General features: G+C 53.4%; 1 pseudogene; it reads left to right on the top strand.

Annotated features, from left to right (window-relative positions):
* Positions 1 to 235: 235 nt before the first annotated feature.
* Positions 236 to 23,097, top strand: LOC136473644 (chaperone protein ClpB1-like; annotated as a pseudogene).
* The last annotated feature ends 1,312 nt before the right edge of the window (positions 23,098 to 24,409 follow it).

Below are 24,409 nucleotides of genomic sequence, written 5' to 3'. Positions count from 1 at the left end.
ACCAACTGTTTAATTAGTTTTTTTTTCGTCTATATTTAGTACTCCATGTATATACCGCAAGATTCGATATGACGGGTACTGCGTAAAATTTTTTGGAATCTAAACGGGGCCTTAGTCAAAGTAACCAAACAGACCTTAGTCTCATAAAATTCTTAAAATACCGCATCGGCCATTAAATACCGCCGTTATATGCCGCGCTCGCCGCATTTTTTTGGATATCTCCTCGATGAACATATCATCGCAGCCGCGACACCCCGTCGTCCGTCGAATCGCGCCTGGAGGACACCATCCGACGCGACATCGACATGGACGGTGGCTTCGGCGCTCGATGCTACCATATCGATGACTCCACCGCCGCCACCGGGCGCCTCTTGAGGCGGCGCAAGTGGGTTAAGCGCGAGCCCTACTCCTTCGACTACTACGACGACTTCTCCGACTTCCGCTGCCGTGCCGGCGGCAACCGCCTCGACTCCAACGATGACCACTGGCTGGCGTACGAGGCCCCGCTCTTGCCAGGAAAGCGCCGCTGCACGGCCGTCTCGTCGTCCGACGCCGCCGTCAACCCGGTGCGCCACGGCCACGTTTCCCAGGCAGCAAAGAGGTTAGATCCAGTTGTCTTGAACGGGCCCATGGCCTCTGCCACCGCTACGCCGCCCAACGCGTGTCCGGCCGCAGGGACGGTGCCTCCGCCACCGGTCTCTGCCGCAGCCTCCGCGGCCCCGGCACCCAGCGTGCCGCCGAACGTGGGGCGAGCAGCCCCGCCGGTCACCGGCGTCGTGCCCACGGCGTCGTCCTCTTATTTGCGTTTGATGAGGCCGCGGCGCTCTACGGCTGCGCTACTTTGTTCTGTGCGTCCATCATCTGGCGTTTTGTCGATGGAGGGCCTCGCCGGAAGATCTGCATCCGCTCCAAAGGCGGCGCCTTTGGGGAAGTACGCGAGCGTTTTGTCGACGGAGGGCCTCGCCGGAAGATCTGCATCCACTCCAAAGGCGGCGCCTTTGGGGAAGTACGCGACTTCGGAGAAGTACGGTCGGGACATGACAGCTGAGGCCGGCAAGATGGACCCAGTGATCGGCCGCGACGACGATATCGACCGCGCCGTCTGCATCCTCTGCCGCCGGACCAAGAACAGCGCCATGCTCGTCGGCGCTCCCGGGGTCGGCAAGACGGCCATCGCCGAGGGCCTGGCGCAGCGCATCTCGGCAGGGGCGGTCCCCGCCCCGCTCGTTGGGGCGCGTGTCGTGGAGGTCGACCTCAGCGCGATGGTTGCCGGGACCCAGTACCGCGGCATGTTCGAGGAGCGCATGAGAGGCTGCTAACGGCAAGGTCGTGCTGTTCATCGACGAGGTGCATATGCTACTTGGCGCTGGGCAGACCAAGGGTGGATCAATGGATGGTGCCAATCTGCTGAAGCCTGCTCTGGCTCGTGGCCGCATCCGCTGCATTGGCGCCACGACGTTCGATGAGCACCGTAAGTATGTTGAGAAGGATGCTGCGTTTGAGCGACGGTTCCAGAAGGTGCACGTGCAGGAGCCAAGCGTTCTGGCAACAATTGACATTCTTCAGGGCCTCAAAAAGAAGTATGAAGAGCACCATGGCGCTGCAATCCAGGACGCGGCCATAGTAGCAGCTGCCCAGCTTGCCAATCGGTACATTACAGGTACGCTCACTTCATCACTTGCTTGCCTACTACTGAATTTGGCATATTTATGTTTCTCTATAAAATTGACAAACCACAAACAGAATTTCAAGATGCAATATAATGGACAACCCTCTATAAACATAATTGCATATTTAAGTTCTATATCACTTGCTTGCCCACTATTTGGAATTAATTTATGAGTTCTGAGTAGATATGATTGTGATAAAATGGACAAAACCACAAAAAGAATTTCCCTCACTATTGGGCCCTATCTTTTAGAGCTCTAGCTCAATAATTCTTTGACCTGCTTATCCCTGGATCCAATGGTGTTTGGGTTGGCCATTATGTTTTCAAATTTAGACCAAAAAATAGAGAATTGAACTTGGTCAGATCTACAAACTCGACCTACAAGTAAGCCCATTCATAAACAGGACCACTCTCAAGCTGAGTCAGAAGTCAGAACACAATTTTGCTGTTTATGCCAACAAAATCAACATGTAAAACTATATTGTTACGATTTAATATTGATTAATGGTTGCCCAAGAAAATAGGCTTTCTCTAGCCGGATGTGACGCCGTGATAGAAGTTCAGACAGCTTAATAATTATCACCGTTGACAGTTGATCTCAAACTCGTACAGAGTAGCGTCTTATTTCTTACCGTGGATTATGATAACTAATTAATTAACCATATACTGATCACCACAAAACATGGTTTCATCTCTAATTTCGGTTATATCTGCCATTTTGCTTCAGCTCTTGCATAATTGAATTTGACTGATCACATGTATATTTGTTGACAAGATACCTTATTGCTGTGAATGGATATTCTGTTCAACAATATGAGATTGTGAGTGTGTTAAAAAAATGTTGGACTAAATGATCACCATTTTTCTTTGAACTTAATGAGACATTGGGATTGGGATAATCTTCCATAGGGCATACAACAATGGTTCTTGTCGGGGACCTAATACCGGGGTACCCCAGAAGGTGGAACCAATAACCATCGAACGTTAAAAACTTCTGGACGGACAAGGGCGCCGCTACGTTCCTTGCCCGAATGACGGGAGTTTGGTTCCGCCTCGCCCGACGCCTTTGGGACAGCTCCGCCTCGCCCGAGGGCTAAGGGCTAGTCTCAGCCTCGCCCGACGCCTTTGGGACAGCTCCGCCTCGCCCGAGGGCTAAGGGCTAGTCTCCGCCTCGTCCGACGCCTTTGGGCCAGCCTCGCCTCGCCCGAGGGCTAAGGGCTAGTCTCAGCCTCGCCCGACGCCTTTGGGACAGCTCCGCCTCGCCCAAGGGCTAAGGGCTAGTCTCAGCCTCGCCCGCCGCCGCCTTTGGGACAGCTCCGCCTCGCCCGAGGGCTAAGGGCTAGTCTCCGCCTCGCCCGACGCCTTTGGGCTAGCCTCGCCTCGCCCGAGGGCTAAGGGCTAGTCTCGGCCTCGCTCGACGCCTTTGGGCCAGCTCCGTCTCACCCGAGGGCTGAGGGATAGACTCTGCCTCGCCCGACCCCCGAGGGGTGGGCTCGGTCTCGCCCAAGGGATAAGGACTGGTCTTCGCCTCGCCCGACGACCGAGGACGAACCTCGCCCCGCTCGATGTTTAAAGACTGGTTTCGTCTTGCCTGACAACTTCTCCCCGTTCCCTCATGATGATGGGTACAGGGCAAAACAAGACGTTCGGGTCAACCACGGCTTCAAGGACTATACCCTGCGCCCCGGCAGGAAAGGTACTGCCAGGGAACGACGGGACGGGTGCTTTAGACCCTTCCGGGCGTAGCAGAGCCTGAAAAGTATTGCTGGTGCGTGCTCTTCGCCCTGTAGAGTTGTACGCGCCGCCTTCAGCTCTGGGACACGGAACCCGACGATGATATACGACAACCACTACGCTCCAGAAAAGGATTTGCGATCTTCACAAATGACGAATATGCTGTCACCACGTTATGGTCCCAAGGGAGCGGTGCCCGCTTCCCGCCCCCTCGGGTTCACCGGATCGGAGCACACGCTTCAGCCTCTGGACGCCCTCTCCGATCGGAAGACCTTGCCCACAGCGCTACTCCGGACCCCGCCCCTGCGTCCCTCCGACAAAGATTCATAGGAACCAGAAGGCGTGCGGAGCAAGACTGGGTAAGGCCCATAAGTCAAAGCCACTGTACTACAGTCCATACCCTGCGAGGGGCAGTGCTCTGTAACCATCCTGATATTCTACAGAGGCATCGACAGTATTGTAGGCGTTTATCATCCTTTCACACCCATCAGAATGGGAAACCAGGCTGGGTAGACGTGAACCCCAAGGCTAGGTAGAGTACGCATCGTAGCCCTCACACTTGTAAAGTCGTCCCCTTCATCTATAAAAGGGATGCGCTTTCTATAACAGGAGGGAGGACTTTTGATGGCACAACACACAACACACACAGTCAAGCTGCTACCAAGCTCTTGGCCTCCTTTCGACCCTTCCATCAGAGACTTGGGACCAGTCCCTCTCTCGATCGTTTGTACCCCTACTATGAACCACTTTCGGTGCTAATAACACGAGCAGCAACAAACTGGACGTAGGGACATTCAGCCCAAACCAGTATAAATCTTGTGTCCTTTAGCGCACCATCCGAGTCTAACGCGCATCACTATAAATTTACTTGCCAGTGCTTGTACGAAATACCGATAGTTGGCGTGCTAGGTAGGGGTCTGCGCGTTTCAAATTAGGCCTCGGATGGCCACCCACGCAATCAGCTGGGTCCCGGGCGCACACGTGCGTTTCGGCGACCTAAATTTCATCGTTACACTAGGAGGAGAGCTGGCGCTAGCCCACATGGCCGTGCAGTCTCCCTTCCATCAGCCTCAGCCACCAGAGGCTTGAGGGCCAGTCAGGCGACTCCCGTGGACCACAGTTATCCAGGGAGGACCCGCGCTGCATCGCCCTATCCCCGGAAGACCCCGTACGGAGCGCCCCAACAGCGTTTTCGTTTGGTCTCCGCAACGCTGCGGTGACCACTGGCCACCTTTTGGCACTACATATGGTTCAGCCGCCCACGGACAGCGAGTTCGTGGGGACGATTGAACATGATATGGAGACTCTCCATAGGCTCCTCACGGAGGAGCCAGGATCGTTCTCCAGCTCGGACTCCAGCAGGGGGAGCCACCACCCTTCCCGGGAATGCTTCATGGCGCAGACCTCCGAGGGGCACGTCGAAAGTGTCTCTAGGGAAGAGGCCACCCCGACAAGCAACCCTGGCGGCAGGTCTGGGGAGGAGACGGCGGCCCCATCTCGCCTAAGGATGGAGCAGCTGAGGACCCGCAAGCTGGAGATCGATGAGGCCGGGCAAGGGCTCGTCCGGGAGTACGCGGACATCAATCGCGAGATTGAACGCCGCATAGACGGGGGCGCGCGCGCGCCACGGCCCGCACCATACACCAAAGGATCCTCACCGACGACGGGACCCTTCCTCACTTCGCTCGGGCGAGCCAAAACATCGCCGCAGCAACCGCCTTGCTTCATGGCCTACCGGAGGCCGCGACGCCCGAGGATCGCCGCGCCCACCGAGAAATTCGCACGTTGCTCGAGCGTGCGGCGGCGCAGCAGGCAGAAAGTTCGTTGTCCCGACGACACGAGCCCGACGCCAGCCAGTGTACGCCCTCGGTGCGCCCCACCAAGGACGGGTCCGTTCACCAAACACCGCCAGGCGGCAGGCAGCCCTCCGCAGTCCCGGTGCATCAACGTCTCAGCCATGACCGCGACGTGCGCAACACCATCGGCGCCCGCAGGCGCGCCCACGGCGACGCAGGAGAGGCAGCCCACCACGGCTACCATCCCTGATGCGGCAGACGCTACGACAGCGGCAAGGACCGAAGCCCGAGCCTTGGCCTGCCAGGCCCTCAGGTCTTCGGCCGACACATTCTCAACGCTGCGTTCCCACTAAGGTACCGATCGCCTACCAACATCCCTAAATATTCTGGGAAAACAAATCCCGGGCTTTGGCTCGAAGACTATCGGCTTGCATATCAGGCCGGTGGTGCGAGTGATGACGATTTCATTATTCGCAATCTCCCACTGTTCTTAGCCGATTCAACGCGAGCATGGTTGGAGCACCTACCGTCCAACGCCATTCAAAGTTGGGCGGATCTAACGGAGATCTTCATGGGGAACTTCCAGGGCACGTATAAACGCCACGGAAACCCATGGGACCTCAAGAACTGCCGCCAGAAGGCCCCTCCGTGGGTACATCCGACGCTTCTCTCGGCAGTGCAACGAGCTCCCTAACGTCGCCGACGCCGACGTGATAGGAGCCTTCCTATCCGGGACAACCTATGAATCCCTGATCCACAAGCTGGGACACAGGGGCCCGTGGACTACCAAGGAACTCCTGGACATCGCCACCAGTCATGCCTCAGGAGAGGAGGCGGTCGGAGCCATCTTCGACCGCTCCGACGATAAGGCGAGGCGGGACGAGGACGCCGACGAGGGCGCCTCCAACCGTCCCGTCAAAAGAAAGAATAAGAAGCAACGACGCGACAACTCGCTCGTGGCCGCTGCCGACCGCAAAGGTGGCCGGAAGCCCACGGAGGGCACTCCGAACCACTTTGAAAAAATGCTCGAGGGGCCATTGCCCAAACGACGCCTTCCTGGCCAAGCACCTATACAAGGATTACGGCCTCATGCGCAAATACTTGTTCGAGGGCCTCAATAAAGGGGAGCAGGGGAAGGAACCTGCCCCCACCACAGATGACACAGAGGAGAAGGATGACGTCTTCCCGACTCCGAATGGCGCTCTCATGATCTTCGGAGGATCAGCGGCCTACGATTCCAAACGCCGCCAGAAGGTCGTGCGCCGCGAGGTCTATACGGCTGGACCAGCCACGCCTGCCTTCCTCCGATGGTCAGAATTTGCCATAACCTTCGACCGGACCGACCATCCGAATGCCGTCCCACACCCGGGAAGGTACCCGCTTGTCGTCGATCCGATCGTCGGCCCAAAGCAGCTCATGAAAGTACTGATGGATGGAGGCAGCGGCCTCATCATCATGTACGCCGAGACGCTCGACGAGATGGGCGTCGACCGAACGAATCTCCGCCCCATCCGAGTGCCTTTCCATGGCGTCGTGCCTGGTAGGCAGGCCGTGCCACTGGGTCAGATTGATCTGCCCGTCACTTTTGGGGATCGGTCCAATTACATGACTGAGACCCTCGCCTTTGACGTAGTGGGGTTCCCGAGAACTTTCCACAACATCCTGGGACGACCATGCTACGCGAAGTTCATGGCCGTCCCCAACTATACGTACCTTAAGTTGAAGATGCCGGGCCCCTGCGGGGTCATCACGATCGGCACCTCCTTCTAGCGCGCTTACGAGTGCAAAGTCGAATGCTGCGGTCACGCCTCCGTAGTCGTCGCCTCCAAGGAACTCACCGCCCTCAGGGAGGAGGTTGCCGAAAAAATGCCCAACGCCAAGAAATCGACCAGGTCGTTCGAATCGGCAGAAGGCTCCAAGGAGGTCCTCGTGGACTCCAGCAGCTCTGAGGCTAAAAAGGTACGCATTGGTACTGCGCTCTACTCTGAATAGGAAAGCGCGCTCGTCGACTTCCTCCACGATAACAAAGACATCTTTGCGTGGAAACCCTTGGATATGCTAGGCATCCCGAGGGAGGTCGCCGAGCATACCTTGAAAATCCACCCAGGCTCCAAGCCGGTGAAGCAACGCCTACGCTGCTTCGACGAGGAAAAGCGCAGGGCCATCGGTGAAGAGATAGCAAAACTGTTGGCTGCTGGGTTCATTAGGGAAGTATACCACCCAGAGTGGCTAGCAAATCCCGTTCTTATACGAAAGAAGATGTGTGTCGACTACACGGGCCTCAACAAGGCGTGCCCAAAGGACCCGTTTCCTTTGCCACGCATTGACCAAATAGTTGATTCCACCTCAGGGTGCGAAACCCTCTGCTTCCTTGATGCATACTCTGGCTACCACCAGATCACGATGAAAGAGTCCGACCAGCTTGCACGTCTTTTATCACCCCCTTCGGATCGTTCTGCTACATTTCAATGCCGTTCGGTCTGAAGAACGCTGGGGCAACTTACCAGTGCTGTATGCTCAATTGCTTCGGGGCCTCATCGGGCGGACCGTTGAGGCCTACGTTGACGACATCGTAGTCAAGTCCAAGTGAGCTGACCACCTTGTCGCCAACCTTGAACAAACCTTTGTGAAACTTCGGGCAAACGGCATCAAACTCAATCCTGAAAAATATGTTTTCAGGGTTCTGAGGGGCATGCTGCTCGGCTTCATTGTCTCCGAGCGCGGCATCGAAGCCAACCCGGAGAAAATATCAGCCATCACAAAGATGGGCTCGATCCAAAACATAAAGGGGGTTCAACGGATCACATGGTGCCTTCCCGCCCTCAGCCGATTCATTTCGCGCCTCGACGAACGAGGACTCCCCCTTTATCGACTCCTGAAGAAGTCCGACCGCTTCGAGTGGACAGCCGAGGCTCAGGAGGCGCTTGACATGGTTAAACAATTTCTAACTAAACCCCCGGTTCTAGTCCCTCCAAGCAACGGAGAATCCCTCCTCCTATATATAGCGGCCACCACGCAAGTGGTTAGTGCCGCCTTGGTTGTTGAGCATGAAGAAGAGGGGCACGTCTTTAAGGTACAGCGCCCTGTATATTTCATCAGTGAGGTATTATCCGACTCCAAAACCCGCTACTCCCAAATCCTGAAACTCCTCTACACCGTCCTCATCACCAAGAGAAAGCTACGCCACTACTTCGTCACACCTTGTGACAGTCGTGACGTCGTTCCCCCTTGGTGAGGTCATCCATAGCCTGGATGCTACAGGAAGAACCGCAAAGTGGGCACTCGAGCTGATGGATCAGGGCATTACTTATGCTCCCCGAACAGCGATCAAATCCCAGGTGCTGGCTGACTTCATCGCGGAGTGGACCGAGGTACAGATGCTACCAGCAGTCGTCGATCAAGAGTACTGGACGATGTGCTTCGACAGATCGCTGATGAAGAAGGGCGCCGACGCGGGACTAGTCTTCGTATCTCCCCTCGGGGTCCGCATGAGGTACATGGTTCGGCTCCATTTTCCCTCATCAAACAATATCGCATAATACGAAGCTCTCATCAACGGCCTACGAATCGCCATCGAGCTGGGCATCTAACGCCTCGACGTCAGGGGCGACTCCCAGCTGGTCGTCAACCAGGTCATGAAGCAGTCAAGCTGCCACGACACCAAGATAGAGGCATACTACCAAGAAGTCCAACGGCTGGAGGACAGATTCGATGGCCTCGAACTCAATCACATCCCAAGGCGTCTCAACGAAGTAGCCGAAACGCTCGCGAAAGAAGCATTCGGCTGAGAGCCAGTCCCGGTAGGTGTCTTCGCCAGTGATCAACATAAACCTTCGGTACGCTACGCGGGGTCGGAACAGGCCGATGATGGCCCATCTAGTCCGACCCTAGGGGCCGATCCGCCAACTGCTTCGCCCGACCCCAAGGTCATGGAGCTTGAAGAGGACCCAACAGCAGAGTCCGACCCTCCCGACGACTAGAGAACGCTTTACCTCGACTACCTCCTCCGCGACACACTACCAGCAGACAAGACGGAAGCCCGATGGCTCGCATATCGCGCCAAGTCCTTCGTTCTTGTAGAAGGCGAACTATACAAACAGAGCCATACGGGGATCCTATAGCTCTGTATCCCTGGCAAATAGGGAAAACTTCTGCTATGCGATATCCACGGTGGGGTCTGTGGTCACCATGCCGCACCAAGGACCTTGGTTGGGAACGCATTCCGACAGGACTTCTACTGGCCCACCGTTGTAGCCGACGTCGAGCAAATTGTACGCACCTACGAAGGGTGTCAATACTACGCTCGGCAGATTCACCTTCCAGCCCAGACGCTCTAGATTATCCCCATCACGTGGCCCTTCGCGGTCTGAGGGCTCGACCTGGTTGGGCCACTCAAAAAGGTGCTCGGGGGCTTCACCCACCTGCTTGTCACCATAGACAAGTTTACAAAATGGATTGAAGCTCGACCGATCTCCACGATCAAATCCGGGCAAGCTGTGCTATTCTTCCTTGATATCATCCATCGCTTCGGAGTACCGAACTCCATCACAGACAACGGCACGCAGTTCACCAATAGGAAATTCATTCGATTCTGCAATGTACAACACATCCGGATCGATTGGGCAGCCGCCGCGCACCCTCGGACGAACGGGCAGGTCGAGCGCGCAAACGGCATGCTCCTGCAAGGCCTTAAGCCTAGAATTTTCAACCGGTTGAACAAGTTCGACGCGCGCTGGCTCGCTGAGCTTCCAGCCGTGCTCTGGAGCCTAAAGACAACTTCTAGCCGGGCCACCGGCTACACACCCTTCTTCATGGTCTATGGTTCCGAGGCTGTTCTCCCAACGGACCTTGACTATGGAGCACCAAGAATCAGAGCGTACGATGAACAGGGGGCCGAGGCATCCCACCAAAACGCCATGGACTAGCTAGATGAAGCCTGCGACATCGCCCTCCTCCGTTCAGCTAAGTACCAGCAGGCGTTGCGACGGTACCACAACCGACGGGTGCGGGGTCGAGCCTTCAACGTCGGGGACCTCGTCCTCCGCCTTGTACAGAGCAACAAGGACCACCACAAACTCTCCCCGCCCTGGGAGGGGCCCTACGTCATCGCGGAAGTACTTCGCTTGGGCGCCTACAGGTTGAAAACCATCAACGGCGAGGTCTTCCCGTCTAGAACATTGAGCAGCTACGTCGTTTTTACCCTTAAATAAATGCATGTTTCTTCTTATCAGTCTTTGTCTTTACAAAACCCTGATCTTTAGTGACATCCGACCCCTGCAAATTGTATGGGGCCGGACCTCACTCGGGGGCTGATACAAGTACAAGTACGTTTATCTTGCAAACACTTCCTGTATTATCTTTGAAAACTTTATCTAAGTTTTCCAATCTTCTCAGAAACAAGTCCTAAGGACTAAGATTTCAGGAACAAATTCTGAGTACAACTGGTAGGACTGCGGGAGACCCATGCCCCAGCGGCTACAATCTCTTTGCTCACCAGCGTGATCAGAATTAATTCACCCGCACTCCTAGTTTCTTACAACTTGGGCCATGGGAAGGGTTGGAGGGCACCAAAACCTCTTCTATAAGAAGAGAAAACTGAAAAGCTGTTTGCCCTAACAAAAGATGAAAATTTGTTCAGTTTTGCACAAATTAACCACTTACAAAATGATTTCATCACGCAAAAGACTAGTGTACTCCTAAAATCCAAAGGATTGTTCACTCGGGGGCTCCCCCAAACTTATTCAATTACATTCTCTGCTTAGCTTTACTACAAGACTACTGCGGCCACCGCGCCGAGCTCCCCATCGGCAACGTCCGGGCATGTACACGGGCCAGTTCATCTACTGCAGCCGCCACGCCGAGCTCTCCATCGGCAACGGCCGGGCATGTACACGGGCCAGTTCGTCTACTGCGGTCGCCGCACCACGCTCTCCATCAGCAACATCCCACCACGTCGCAGGACCTTCGACGGCATCGTCATCTCCAACGTTGAGCATCGCGCCGACGAATACGGTGCCCCTCCGCCGGGACGTTCAGGGACTACGCCATCATCATCAGCCCCAACCCCGACAACGGTGTTGGGGCAGAAAGCGCCTCCCGCTGAAGGAAGGCCACGACCAGTGGTGGCGAAATCAACAACGCTCATCGCCCTCCGGCGCCTCTTCTCCTCCGGCAGCGGCGACCCCTCCTCAGCATAGGCGAACCGCGCCATCTCATCTACGTTGGATAACCTCCAGCTCAACATCGCGCTCCGGAATCACGGGCAGACCTGTGAGTTTATCTCTCCCTGGCATTACCCTCTCTTACTTAGGAACCGATACATTCGGTGGAAAGGAAGGAGAAGAGGTGGCGGCTCGAAGGCTGGCGAGGAGGTGCAGCGAGAACTCTTCCCTCCTATTTAAAGAGGGGGCTTGATAGCTAAGGAAAGACGAAAGGTTCGGACGAAAAACTCTCTGCCTTCCCCTATTCAATACAAATGCGAAATCAATGCTGACAGAAATCTGAGGTGACGCGTCGGAAACGATGGGACGCGATCTGATCGACGGGACGCCGCCTGGTAAGCCAAAACATCACCCGGGTGTGGCCCACCACTAATGCGCCCCGGACACAAGAACCGGGGCACACTCACCTATAGGCGACTCTCCGCTTCCCCAGGCAGGACCAGGGACGACCCAACAATGGAACCTCCTTCCAGGGGGAGCCCAACGGGCCCCCTGGGTCGATCGGGCGGCCTAGTCAAAACAACGAACGAACGACTGACTGAAAGATAAGCACCCCTGTTTATTTACTTTGAGTGTTGAATTCTTTGCCGAGCTTCCAACCCTAGCAACGGCAGGGACACGGACATCGCTCGGGGGCTGCCGAGGGCGCATGTTTGTTTAAACACCCTTTTTTAGCTTGACCCCTCCTTACGTTTGGGAAACCAAAAGCGCGGCGTGTGGGAATACAATGATGAGCACAACTGGACGAACCACCGGACCCAACGCTCCGTCGGCTACGGAGTCTTTTTGGTTCACCAGCATAATCACATTCACAGTTCCTCACACTGCTAGCCTTAGCTCCACCTTCTCGAAAGGACTTTGGAGGGGTCCACCTGCAGAGCCCCCCCCCCTTCAGGGGGGAAGCTGGCAAATCGCTTAAAAATCAATCGCAAAAACAAAAGTAGCAATACTTATGCAGTTTACGCCGGCCTCGTCGGAAACATCGGACCCGAAACCTGGCTCGAACACATCTTGTGGGAGCTTTTCGTCACTCGTGCTACCAAGGTAACGTTACCGACCCCGCCTTCATTTTGATTAAATTATACATTTAAACATTACGTATGCAAAACGTTGCATCCCAATGCTTCGTGTCGCGTCACGAAACGGTCGTTGCCTCATTCGATATGGGTGGCAGCAGGCCGAGGTTCGAAGGTCGGCCCGTGAAGGGCTCGAGGCCGCCTCGTGCCAAACAGAGCCAGGAAGAAATAACTGAGACGAGCCCCAGCGGCCCTGCCCGACCCCGCTCAGAAGCGAACAGGGACGTCTCAACCTTTTCTCATTTGATTCTAACCCCGAGCCAAACCCACAGAATCTCCATCGAGGAGGGGCCATCGGGCCACCTGAGCCTATCAAACGGCTCGGGCATCTGCCGGGAGGCTGGTTAAGAAGTTGTGGAATGCCACCAGAGGGCTCTTCCAACCCCATCAGCAAATGATGGACCCAGATTCCACACGAACGTACCCGTTAGCGAGCTCATTGAGCACAATACTCGAGCCACCGAGGCAAGTGTTGTCTACTCGGCCCCTCCGATTATGAAAGTCGAGGATGGGGTAACACGCGAATTACGGCCGACCCCTATCAAACCCTAACAAGGCTCGGGGGCTCGAGCCGCTCGATACAGGGACAGAGGTTCGAAAGCCCCCCCTTGCCGAGCCCATAGAGTCCCCATTTGGGGAATTCTGTTGGAAGGCAGGGCAGGGAATAGTGGAACACCATCCGAGGACTTTGCTGACCCTGTCACAAAAACCACGAAATGGGATTCCATCTGAATGCTCCGGTCTCTAGTAGCACCCGACCCCAGCGAACGCAAGGGGTCGGATCTCACTCGGGGGCTAGTAAAGGTACGGCTACCTCCCTTCCTTTTTTCGAAACAATCATTACATCAGACTCCCTCCTCGCATCAAGACTAGCGGCAAGATTCGGGAGAACAGATTGGTAAGACCGCAAAAAACCAAACGACCAGACGGCTACGGTATGTTTTGCTCAAGTAGCACAACCCAAATTTTTTTCCCCTGAAAGCACCACCGGCCCTGCGGCCTTAGACAAAGGGAAGGGTCGGATCAAATAAACACTCTTTTTTATTGCAAAAAGGGAAGAAAGTGAAATCAAACAAAACGAAATTACGAAGCAAAATCACGAAACTGCTTCCAGACTCGAAAGTACCGACACTTGTTCACATATTACATATAAGTGTTGTTCAAATTTATTCGACTAACTACTTCCGCGAAGGGAGAACCATTTCTTTCAGATTATCCGCCAGGTTCTTCGCAAGAGGAGCCACCACCTTCTCAATTGCGTCCAGCTCATCATCCTCATAAGTAGGCGGGAAACCTTCGCTCATCACCTCTAAGTTGATCTCCTTCTCGTAATGAGAATGGGCGACGGTGAAGGCCTGGGTGATCCCGGCATGAAAAGCACTCCTCAAGCTGGCCCACCCGAGCCGTGATACTAGTGGCACAGGCCGCAAGCGAGCTAGTCCCCTCCTCTTGTGCCACCTGCAGGTTGTCGCAGACCGCCAGAACGACGAGGGATATGCGATCATACTCATCACCTTCAGCTTGGAGAAGCCCCCGCACCTCGGCAAGATTGGCGCGCAGACCGGCAGAAACTTCCTCGGCATCCAGCCATCGGGCCACCTCGACTCCAAGATCCACTTAGCGTGCCTTGGCCTCCCGACGCGCTTCGTCGCGCTCTCAGATGGTCCGATCGACCACCAAGGCATCCTGGTTCGCCTTCTCCTACAACGTCGCGGACCTCTCCTCAGCCTTTAGCTTGAGGTCCCGCTCCATCTGTAGCTCCGCCAGGAGCTCGCCGGCCCTCTCACTAGCCACGGTATTCTTTAGCAGCAGCTCGTCTCGCTCCTTTTCAGAGCCTAGCAATCTCCTCATCCAGCTTTGTCCTCGCCGACAAGTCCTCAAACATCCCGTGGGCCTCCTCCGCGTCCTGACGCGCCTGGGCCTCCCGCTGCTGGGCGGCAGCAAGCTGCATGCCCACATCTCCTCGCAGCCGGGCCTCCTCAGCAAGGCGATCCCATTTCGCCTTCTATTCACGGAGGAACTGGGATTTGCTCCGACTGCGAGCAACAATGATCTGAAAAGAAGACCGGTATCAAAAATACGAAAACACAAAAATACTTGAAGAAGGAGGAAAACGAGGAAGAACGAGCAGATACCTGGCTAGTAAGAACGACAATTTCACTCAGGGCCCCATCATAGTCGAAAGCCTGAAGTCGAGACTCTCCCGCTCCATGCTCTCGGCATGGTCGTCGAGCGTGAAAAGAGCCGACGTTGGGTCCTGAGCGGCCATCCACTGAAGCGGCGGCTTGCCCCGCGCGGGGGAGCGGCTGCCTCCCGACAAAGGGGCTGGGGGCGACTCCCTCCTGGTCCTCCGCCACGACGCCCGAGGACCCTCTAACCGGATCCTCCTCCATCTGGGCCGCTTCGAGCGCCACGGGTGGATCCACCTGGGCCCTCGACGGCACGGACTGCACCGCGCCCTCGGACACCAACATGGCTGTGCCCGGCTTCTCCCAGCACGGCGCGGTCATGGCCACGCCCACCGGGGCCCCTGGTGGCGCGGACTGCACTACGCCCTCGAGCACCACCGTGGCTGCGCCCGGCTGATCCTGGCTTGGCGTGGTCACGACCACCTCCACCGGCGATACGCGACCCTCGGCCGGCGATGCCGCACCCACTGCGGAAGATCCCGCCTGCTCGACGGCCACCAAAGGCGCGGGTGCCGCCACGACCGCCGTCGAGTCGACCAACGCAGCCGCAGCATCGTCGCCACTCCTGCCCGAAACAGGAGCAACATCGAGCGACGCCGCCCATCCCGCCTGATGGGCAAGGCTCTTCTTGGGCGCCGTCCCCAGAGGGTGGCCCGTCCGCAAAAGTCTGCACAAAAGAAAAAGGCATAAAGTCAAAACAAAAAAACGAAATAAAAGAAAGACAGGGGAGTCAGTGGCTTACCCCGACGCCTTCGGCCGGCGGGAGCGCTTTGGGGACGAACCCCCAGACCCCTGCCCCAACTCATCGGGATGGGACCGCTTCGAACCTGCCCCCTGCTCCTAGGCAGGGGAGCTCATCTCCCTCATCTCCGAGGGCGCGGCTGCAGAGCCACCCCTCTCGGTCAACACCTCAGGCTGGGTGGCAGATCCACTCACCTTCGTCTTCTCATGAGACACGACAACAGGACCCCCCTCCTCCATCAGCACCTTGGGGGCCTCCTCAGATCTAGCCACCCACTGATCCTCTGCTGGCACCCCGCGCGAAGCGGAGGACTCTTCGGCTCCAACCTCCGCCAACCTTGCGGACTCGCTTCCCTCCGCGCGGGACAAGGGGGTTCCTGCACAGACGGAGGGGCATTGGTAAGCGTGCCCTCGTCCTCCAGGACGCCCCAATCCACACCGGCAGCAACCTCATCAACATCATCATTGTCGTCATCATCGTCGTCATCGCTGCTTACATCCTCTCCTCGATCCCATGCTTCCTGCTTCCGCCGCTCCTCAGCTTTCTTTTGCTCCCTTGCCCTCTTTTCCCACTCGGCCGCGACGCGATTCGCCGCCGCCACGACCCGATCCTTCGGCAACAGGACCGGGCAGTCCTTGAAGAATAGCCTCCTCGGCTGGTCCTGCCATCCCAAGGTTGGTATTAAAGGATCAGAAATTCAATCGAAAAGGAGGGCACGGGGAAGGAAAGCTTACAAATTCAAAGAACCCGGGTTCCGGTCACATTGGGGGATGCCCTGGCACCGGATACACATGTTCGAGGGCGGAGCCGGGGGTGTCCTTCGTAGGCTCCATCGCCTCCCTGATACGCTGCGCCACTTCAGAAGGAGCAAGCGCCTCATCAACGAGCACCGTTCCTTCGAATGACTCTCCAGGAACCATCCGGTACAAGGGAAGCGCGCGTGCCATTAGCGGTGCCACCCTCCTCGCATGGTAGGCACCAATGATCCCCAACCCCTTCACGCCCCGGACCTTCAGAGCATGAATGGCGGCGAGAAGGTCAGCAAGGTGTTTCTTCTCCGGAGTCGGACAGCCCCACTGCCACGACTCTAGGGCCTCGTGCCCTCGTCGATAAGGCACCCAGAGTACTTCGGCAATGTGGCGCTCAGGTCGTCGCTGACGTAAAACCACTGCGAGTGACACCCCTTATTTGAGGATGACAGACGCATCAGCGGGTAGTCCCTCAACCGGGTGGGGCGCAGATGAATGCTGGCACATCCCATCGGCACGCTCACATCCTTCCCCCCGATCTTCCTCTTCGACAAACTGACGGTGAAAAAGTGCCACCACAAATCGAATTGGGGATCGATCCCTAGGAAACCCTCACACAGGGCAACAAACGCCAGCATATGTTGGACACCATTGGGGGTAAGATGCTGCAACTCCACTTGGTAATAATCCAACAACCCCTGAAGAAATCTATGCGCGGGTACGGCAAATCCCCGCTCATGAAAGATGGCAAAAGACACGACGTACCCTTCGGGCGGCGCTGGCTCACTCTCATCACCGGGCAGCAGCCACTCCCCGACGGCGGACAATGGGCGGAGGAGGCCACGGCGGACGAGGCCCTCCAAACGCCGAGAAGTAATGCCGGATCTACCCCACAGCTCCATCGAAACGTCAGGGGGAAGGTGGGTGCGAGCTCAACGATGGCGGCGGCGCGGACGCGAGCTCGACGGCGGCGGTAAACGTGGATGCAAACCTAACGGCGGCAGCAGTCTTGGCGTGGGAAGCTAAGGCGATTGGCGGTGAAAGCTGCGGATGCGAAGGCGAGGAAGTGAAGTATGGAACCCTGGGGGCGAACCCCGTGGTTTTATAGTGGCGACGGATGCGAGAAGGGCAACCGTCCGCCTCGATCTCTGGGCCCACGATCCCTATCCTCTCTCACCAAAATCGCGCCGGGCGGTTCGCTTTCCCGAAGCGACCGGACTCTTTTCCCACAGAGGGGACGTGGACCAGAAAAATCTCTTCACTAAACCCGCCTAGGCCCATAACGATCGGAGGTCGGCCCACCTAGGGTCCTAGAGCCAAAGGGCCGTCCCAACGAGGGATAGGCCCGCAAACTACCAGGACTCAAGGACGCAAGCATCACCAGGGCCTCGATCCGCAGTCGGGTCCCAGCCAGGCCGACACTGAATAAAATTTCCGCGAACAGAATACCACGATTCCCTTAAAAATATCCAGTTGACGAAAAACCAAGTCTTTCAGCCTTACCCGCGAAGGGTCTGATACTACCCCCGGGCAACTCTACTCAAATCACCTGGGGGCTCGGGGGCTACACCCATCGGGTGCGCTCGCGCGCACCCTCTGGCAAAGTAACTCCGACGAAATCGAAAACACCCCCAGGCGATTCTATCCAAATCACCCGAGGCTCGGGGCTACTGTCGGGGACCTAATACCGGGGTACCCCAGAAGGGGGAACCAATAACCATCGAATGTTAAAAACTTCTGGACGGACAAGGGCGCCGCTACGTTCCTTGCCCGAATGACGGGAGTTTGGTTCCGCCTCGCTCGATGGCTTTGGGACAGCTCCGCCTTGCCCGACGCCTTTGGGACAGCTCCGCCTCGCCCGAGGGCTAAGGGCTAGTCTCCGCCTCGCCCGACGCCTTTGGGCCAGCCTCGCCTCGCCCGAGGGCTAAGGGCTAGTCTCAGCCTTGCCCGACGCCTTTGGGACAGCTCCGCCTCGCCCGAGGGCTAAGGGCTAGTCTCAGCCTCGCCCGACGCCTTTGGGACAGCTCCGCCTCGCTCGAGGGCTAAGGGCTAGTCTCCGCCTCGCCCGACGCCTTTGGGCCAGCCTCGCCTCGCCCGAGGGCTAAGGGCTAGTCTCAGCCTCGCCCGACGCCTTTGGGCCAGCTCCGCCTCACCCGAGGGCTGAGGGATAGACTCCACCTCGCCCGACCCCCGAGGGGCGGGCTCGGTCTCGCCCAAGGGATAAGGACTGGTCTTCGCCTCGCCCGACGACCGAGGACGAACCTCACCCCGCTCGATGTCTAAAGACTGGTTTCGTCTTGCCTGACAACTTCTCCCCGTTCCCTCATGATGATGGGTACAGGGCAAGACAAGACGTTCGGGTCAACCACGGATTCAAGGACCATACCCTACGCCCCGGCAGGAAAGGTACTGCCAGGGAACGACGGGACGGCTGCTTTAGACCCTTCCGGGCATAGCAGAGCCTGAAAAGTATTGTAGGTGCGTGCTCTTCGCCCTGTAGAGTTGTAGGCGCCGCCTTCAGCTCTGGGACACGGAACCCGATGAAGATATACGACAACCACTACGCTCCAGAAAAGGATTTGCGATCTCCACAAATGACGGATATGCCGTCACCACGTTATGGTCCCAAGGGAGCGGCGCCCGCTTCCCGCCCCCTCGGGTTCACCGGATCGGAGCACATGCTTCAGCCTCTGGACGTCCTCTCCGATCGGAAGACCTTGCCCACAGCGCTACTCCGGACCCCGACCCCGTATCCCTCCGACAAGATTCATAGGAACCAGAAGGCGTGCGGAGCAAGACTGGGTAAGGCCCATAAGTCAAAGCCACTGTACTACAGTCCATACCCTACGAGGGGCAGTGCTCTGTAACCATCCTGACATTCTACAAAGGCATCGACAGTATTATGGGCGCTTATCATCCTTTCGCACCCATCAGAATGGGAAACCAGGCTGGGTAGACGTGAGCCACAAGGCTAGGTAGAGTATGCATCCTAGCCCTCACACTTGTAAAGCCGTCCCCTTCATCTATAAAAGGGGATGCGCTTTCTCCAACAGGAGGGAGGACTTTTGACGGCACAACACACAACACACACAGTCAAGCTGCTACCAAGCTCTTGGCCTCCTTTCGACCCTTCCATCAGAGACTTGGGACCAGTCCCTCTCTCGATCGTTTGTACCCCTACTATGAACCATTTTCGGTGCTAATAACACGAGCAGCAACAAACTGGACGTAGGGACATTCAGCCTGAGCCAGTATAAATCTTGTGTCCTTTAGCGCACCATCCGAGCCTAACGCGCATCACTATAAATTTATTTGCCGGTGCTTGTATGAAACACCGACAGTTCTTGTCTGTAATACGGTTCTATGGGCCTGTTTAGTTCCCCATTTTGGCCAAAACTTTTGATGTTTTATTCCATCTTTTGGCAAAATGTATCTAAACACCATAAGCAAAAACAGCAAAACTTGGGCTGCAAAACTTTTGGCATTTGGGACCCAAGAGGCCCAAAACTAGGCAAAACATGTTTTGGGGGCGCGTGTTGTGTCTGCATGGCTAAAGTTTTGCCAATGCATCTAAACACTAAATGCCAAAAGTTTAAATGGCAAAAGTTTTGCAGCAAAAGATTAGGGGCAAAAGTTTTGCCATTCCAAAAGCATCTAAACACCCCTTATGTCATATACAGATATATAATACTCTCTCCGTTCCAAATTATAAGTCGCTTTGACTTTTTTGGTATATCCATTTTGCTATGCATCTAGACATATATTATATCTAGATGCATAGCAAAATAGATATATCAAAAATGTTAAAGCGACTTATAATTTGGAACAGATGGTGTACTATACACAATCCATATCCATTGGTGTTATTACATATGTTAATGGGTTCTGTTAATGTTTTTGAAGGTCACCAATTTCTTGATAAGGCAATTGATCTTATTGATGAAGCATGTGCCACTGCAAGGATGCAAAGAGATAACATATTGAAAGGAAGTACAACACATCTTCTCCCTGAAAATGTCGCGAACCAAGCTGTTTCACCAGGCCAAATCGCAGAGGTATGGCACTTGAATACCGTGTTCTGGATTATACAGCCGTATCAACAAATATTTTACAGCTTGTGGGCAAAAGGGCAGCCCCAATGCACGTAGCTCCCGCTTGCGCAGGGTCAGGGGAAGGGTCCGACCACTTGGGTCTTTTGTACGCAGCCTTTCCCTGCATTTCTGCAAGAGGCTGTTTCCAGGAGACCTCATGGTCACAAGGCAGCAGCTTTACCACTGCTGCCAAGGCTGCATTTCTTTTAAATTTTCTGTGCTATATATAAAAAGTCTAATCTCTAGTATTGCGTGTCTTGCTGGGGAATTGTTTATTTTTCAGGTAGAAATAAGGTTGATATATGGAGTGAGGAATATACGAAAATACATTAGGATAGGGAGAATGTAGAATTGACTAGATATATTTAAATGTGGCTAATTTTCCGTGTGTCTTGTCTTACTTTGACATTTTTAATTTCTCATGGCCTCTAAAATGAAACTTTTACTTGTTACTTTTAGCCATAAGATCACTCTCACGGTGCAACTGGTCAGCACAACACGCCAAAGAAGCGGTTGGTTGAGCCAGCCCGGGTTCGAGTCACGGTACCAACTTCTTAAGATGAAAATCTGGGGGACGTCCCTCCCCTTGGTCAAATCATAAGATCAGTTTAGAACTAACTGGTCAAGCTTTTCCTCTGTTCTTTTTGGAGTGTAACTCTAGGACTTGCTTACAAAATAATGATGGTTAGAGAATTGTCTAAGATGTACTGGCACATGATCTTGTGAGGTGTAGAAGGAACCAAATTTGCTGCGTTTGTTTTATGTGTGGGACTGTGGGTATGTTTATGACTTCACAGTTTGTTATGCATTAGACTGAACTCTTTTTTTTCGAAAACATTAGACTGAACTTGTCTCTGCAACTTTATACAACTGCATATGTTTTTGTTATTGGCTAATGTATATGGTAGATTAACTTCAATCTGTATGTGGGAGTAATTTTGTGCCCACTGACTGACAAAATATACTTCTTCGGATTCCAAATGTAGGTCGTTCTAGGATAGGATTCCAGAAAACTTACATAATTAACTTGAGCTATCAATATATGAAACATTATATAGATTAACAACACATGGTTGATATCATTTGCTTCATATATATTAATTGTCTATTTGAAACAGTATATTTTTACAAAAAGAAAATCTAGTGTCATAACGGAGACCGTGATGCCGTCCTAAATGACATATTTGGAATAAGAGGAAGTAGTGTATTAACTTGTCAATACACTTGACCAGGTTGTGAGTCGATGGACTAGCATTCCTGTCAATACACTTGACCAGGATGAGAAGGAAAGGTTAATACACCTGGCTGATAGATTGAGTGAGCGAGTTGTTGGCCAGGACGCAGCAGTTAATTCAGTAGCACAAGCTGTGCTAAGGTCAAGGGCTGGTCTGGATCAACCTGGCCAACCAATAGGCTCTTTTCTTTTCTTGGGATCAACTGGTGTTGGGAAGACAGAACTTGCGGAACAGCTGTTTGACAGTGAGAAGATGTTGGTGCGGTTTGACATGTCTGAATTTGTTGGCACTCACTCAGTGCTACGTCTCATTGGGGCACCTCCCAGGTTTTGTATCATTTCATTACCACTCCACTTTCAGCTGTAAGTCTTACTCGCTTCATGTTTTTCTGATCTGTGCAACTTATTATGCAAGATTCACTTGGCTTCCGCTTGACCTTTATTTATACTCACTTTTTGTCGCTTGAAGCTATCATGGACATCAGGATGGAGGACAGCTAACCGAGAAAGTCAGGCAACAGCCATACAGTGTAATTCTTTTCGATGAAATTGAGAAGGCCGATCCAGCAGTGTTTAATGTTTTTCTCCAGCTTCTTGATGATGGTTTGTTGACTGATGGTAAAGGCAGAACTGTTGATTTTAAAAATACCATCATCATTATGACTTCAAATCTTGGAGCTGAGTACCTAATGGAAGCAATATCTGGTGAAAAAAACAATGGAGGCTGCACGTGACCTTGTCATTAAGCAGGTTTGCAATCCCTTGTCCTGAATGTTAAATCAATAAGTTCTTTCAAATGATGACATTATTGGTCCCTGCAGGCACAGAAACATTTCAGACCTGAGTTCCTGAACAGGCTGAGCGAGCTTGTGGTATTTGAGCCACTATCCCAGGATAAGAGGGAGGTTGCTAACATTCATATGAAAGGCATCATTGCTCGTGCAGCAAATAAGGGCATCACTCTGTCCGCAAGCGATTCTGCTTTGGATGTCGTCTTGTCAGAATCAGACGACCCAGTAAGCACTATAGCACTCCTTGCTACTAACATCCTTGCATGAAGAGGCCAGCTGGCTTTCTTATAACATACATACATACATAGGGAATGTTGCAATTTACACCGTTCATGTCCAATATTCTTTGCAGCATTATGGTGCAAGGCCAATCAGGAGGTGGTTGCAAAAGAATGTGATGACAAAGCTCTCTGAGATGCTTTTTAAAGGAGAAATTGATGCAGATACTGCTGTCATTATTGATGCTTGTGATGATAAGAAATGTCTGAAGTATGAAGTCGTGAAGAACGTGCCAACAAGCAAGGCACAGCGCCATCGACTTGTTGTGGAGATTCCTAGCGACTCTGACAGTGACGACGATGGTGTTGAACTCACTGATCCTATAGCGAAAAAAATGAAGGGGATAGCCATATCATCTTCTGGGGAATAAAATTTCAAGCTTCTGCCATCAGTCACATGCTGGGAAATTAATCATTATCTATTTAGTATAGTTAGGCTGCTATAAACTTGGTGAGAAAACCATGATAATAAATTGGACACTTTATTACATCATGACATTACATAAAAAATTCAAAATTGCCATACCCATTTGAATATGAGTATATGACTTATATGCACCATCTTTAGTATCAAATTCGAATTCTTGATTTCCCTAAATTTCATATGAAGCAAATTTGGCCTTTATTTTGGTTACAAAGTATATACTAAATACTAATTGGTATATTTTTTTCTTAACCTAATATAAGGTATATAAAAGAAATTCCAGCAAGAGGGTTGAGGATTTCTTTCTCGGCACTAGAGGTTGGTTTCTTGGAATTTTAAAAGGGTTTCATCCCGTCCCTATTGACTTTGTAAACGTCCAAGTCTACTGTTTCAAGGTATAATCCATTCTAGCACACCCGTAGGTGAAGTATGTGCCATCAAAGTACGGAGGCCTATGGGTGTCCATCCTAACTACTCTAAATAACGTTTAGCTCTATGGCAGTTAAGCCAAAGGTTCACATTGAGCAAAAGACACTAATACCAATTGAAGTGACCATGATGCCTAAGAGAGGGCAAGTTAGTCTTTCTAAAAACTATTTGGCCTCTATTTTCTAAACAAAATATATGCAAGATTTCTATCTAAATATATGTGCAACTAGGTTTTTCTAAGTGTTGAAAAGAGTTTTGCACCCTAGTTTTCAATCCTATCAGTAACCTAGCAAGCTAAACTAGGAATGTAATAGCACACAATCTAGGAAAGAAATGTAAGTGCGGAAGCTTAAATGAGAAAGATGTAAACTCATGTTGACGTTTTTTCACGAGGTATTGAAAAGCTCACGCTTCCCTAGTCTTCGTTGGAGCTCCTTGCAAGGGCCAAGCTCCCAGTCGGGTAACTTCGTGGAGCTCGCGCAAGTGGGTCTCCATAGGGCCTTCTCCTAGACCACTCCTCTTCATCTTCGCTGTCGAGTTTCTAGCCAAAATGTCGAGTGTCACACTCGTTCCCGAAGTACAACCTAGATGGACACACCACAAACGTGGTTGGTGTGATCTTGCAAGACTACAAAGCCCATAGTGCATTGTTGGTATAAGTAATGATCGCACATAAATCAACAAGCGCACAAATACTAAAGTGGCTTTCACCTAGGAGTATTCCAAGGTTATCGAATCAGCAGTGAACGTGTAAGTAAACTATTACGCATGGGTTCATCCAAGGACAACAAGAATAAGATAGGTGAGGGTAGAGAGGGGATCTATGGGATATGAACCTAAGATAAGGTAAGAACGAACTCTATTCTCTTACTTTAGGCACCGCCATCCACCCAGTCTGTTGGGTTGTGCCAACCTATAGCTCTACGATGTACCTGAATCTTGTGGATTACAAAGGACGAACAGAGCTATCACCACCTGCCGCCTAC

Source organism: Miscanthus floridulus, chromosome 8, assembly GCF_019320115.1.
Source record: "Miscanthus floridulus cultivar M001 chromosome 8, ASM1932011v1, whole genome shotgun sequence".
In the NCBI taxonomy this organism is placed as follows: Eukaryota; Viridiplantae; Streptophyta; class Magnoliopsida; order Poales; family Poaceae; genus Miscanthus; species Miscanthus floridulus.
Note: the sequence above shows the minus strand (reverse complement) of the source record. Positions and strands in the feature narration are given on the sequence as shown.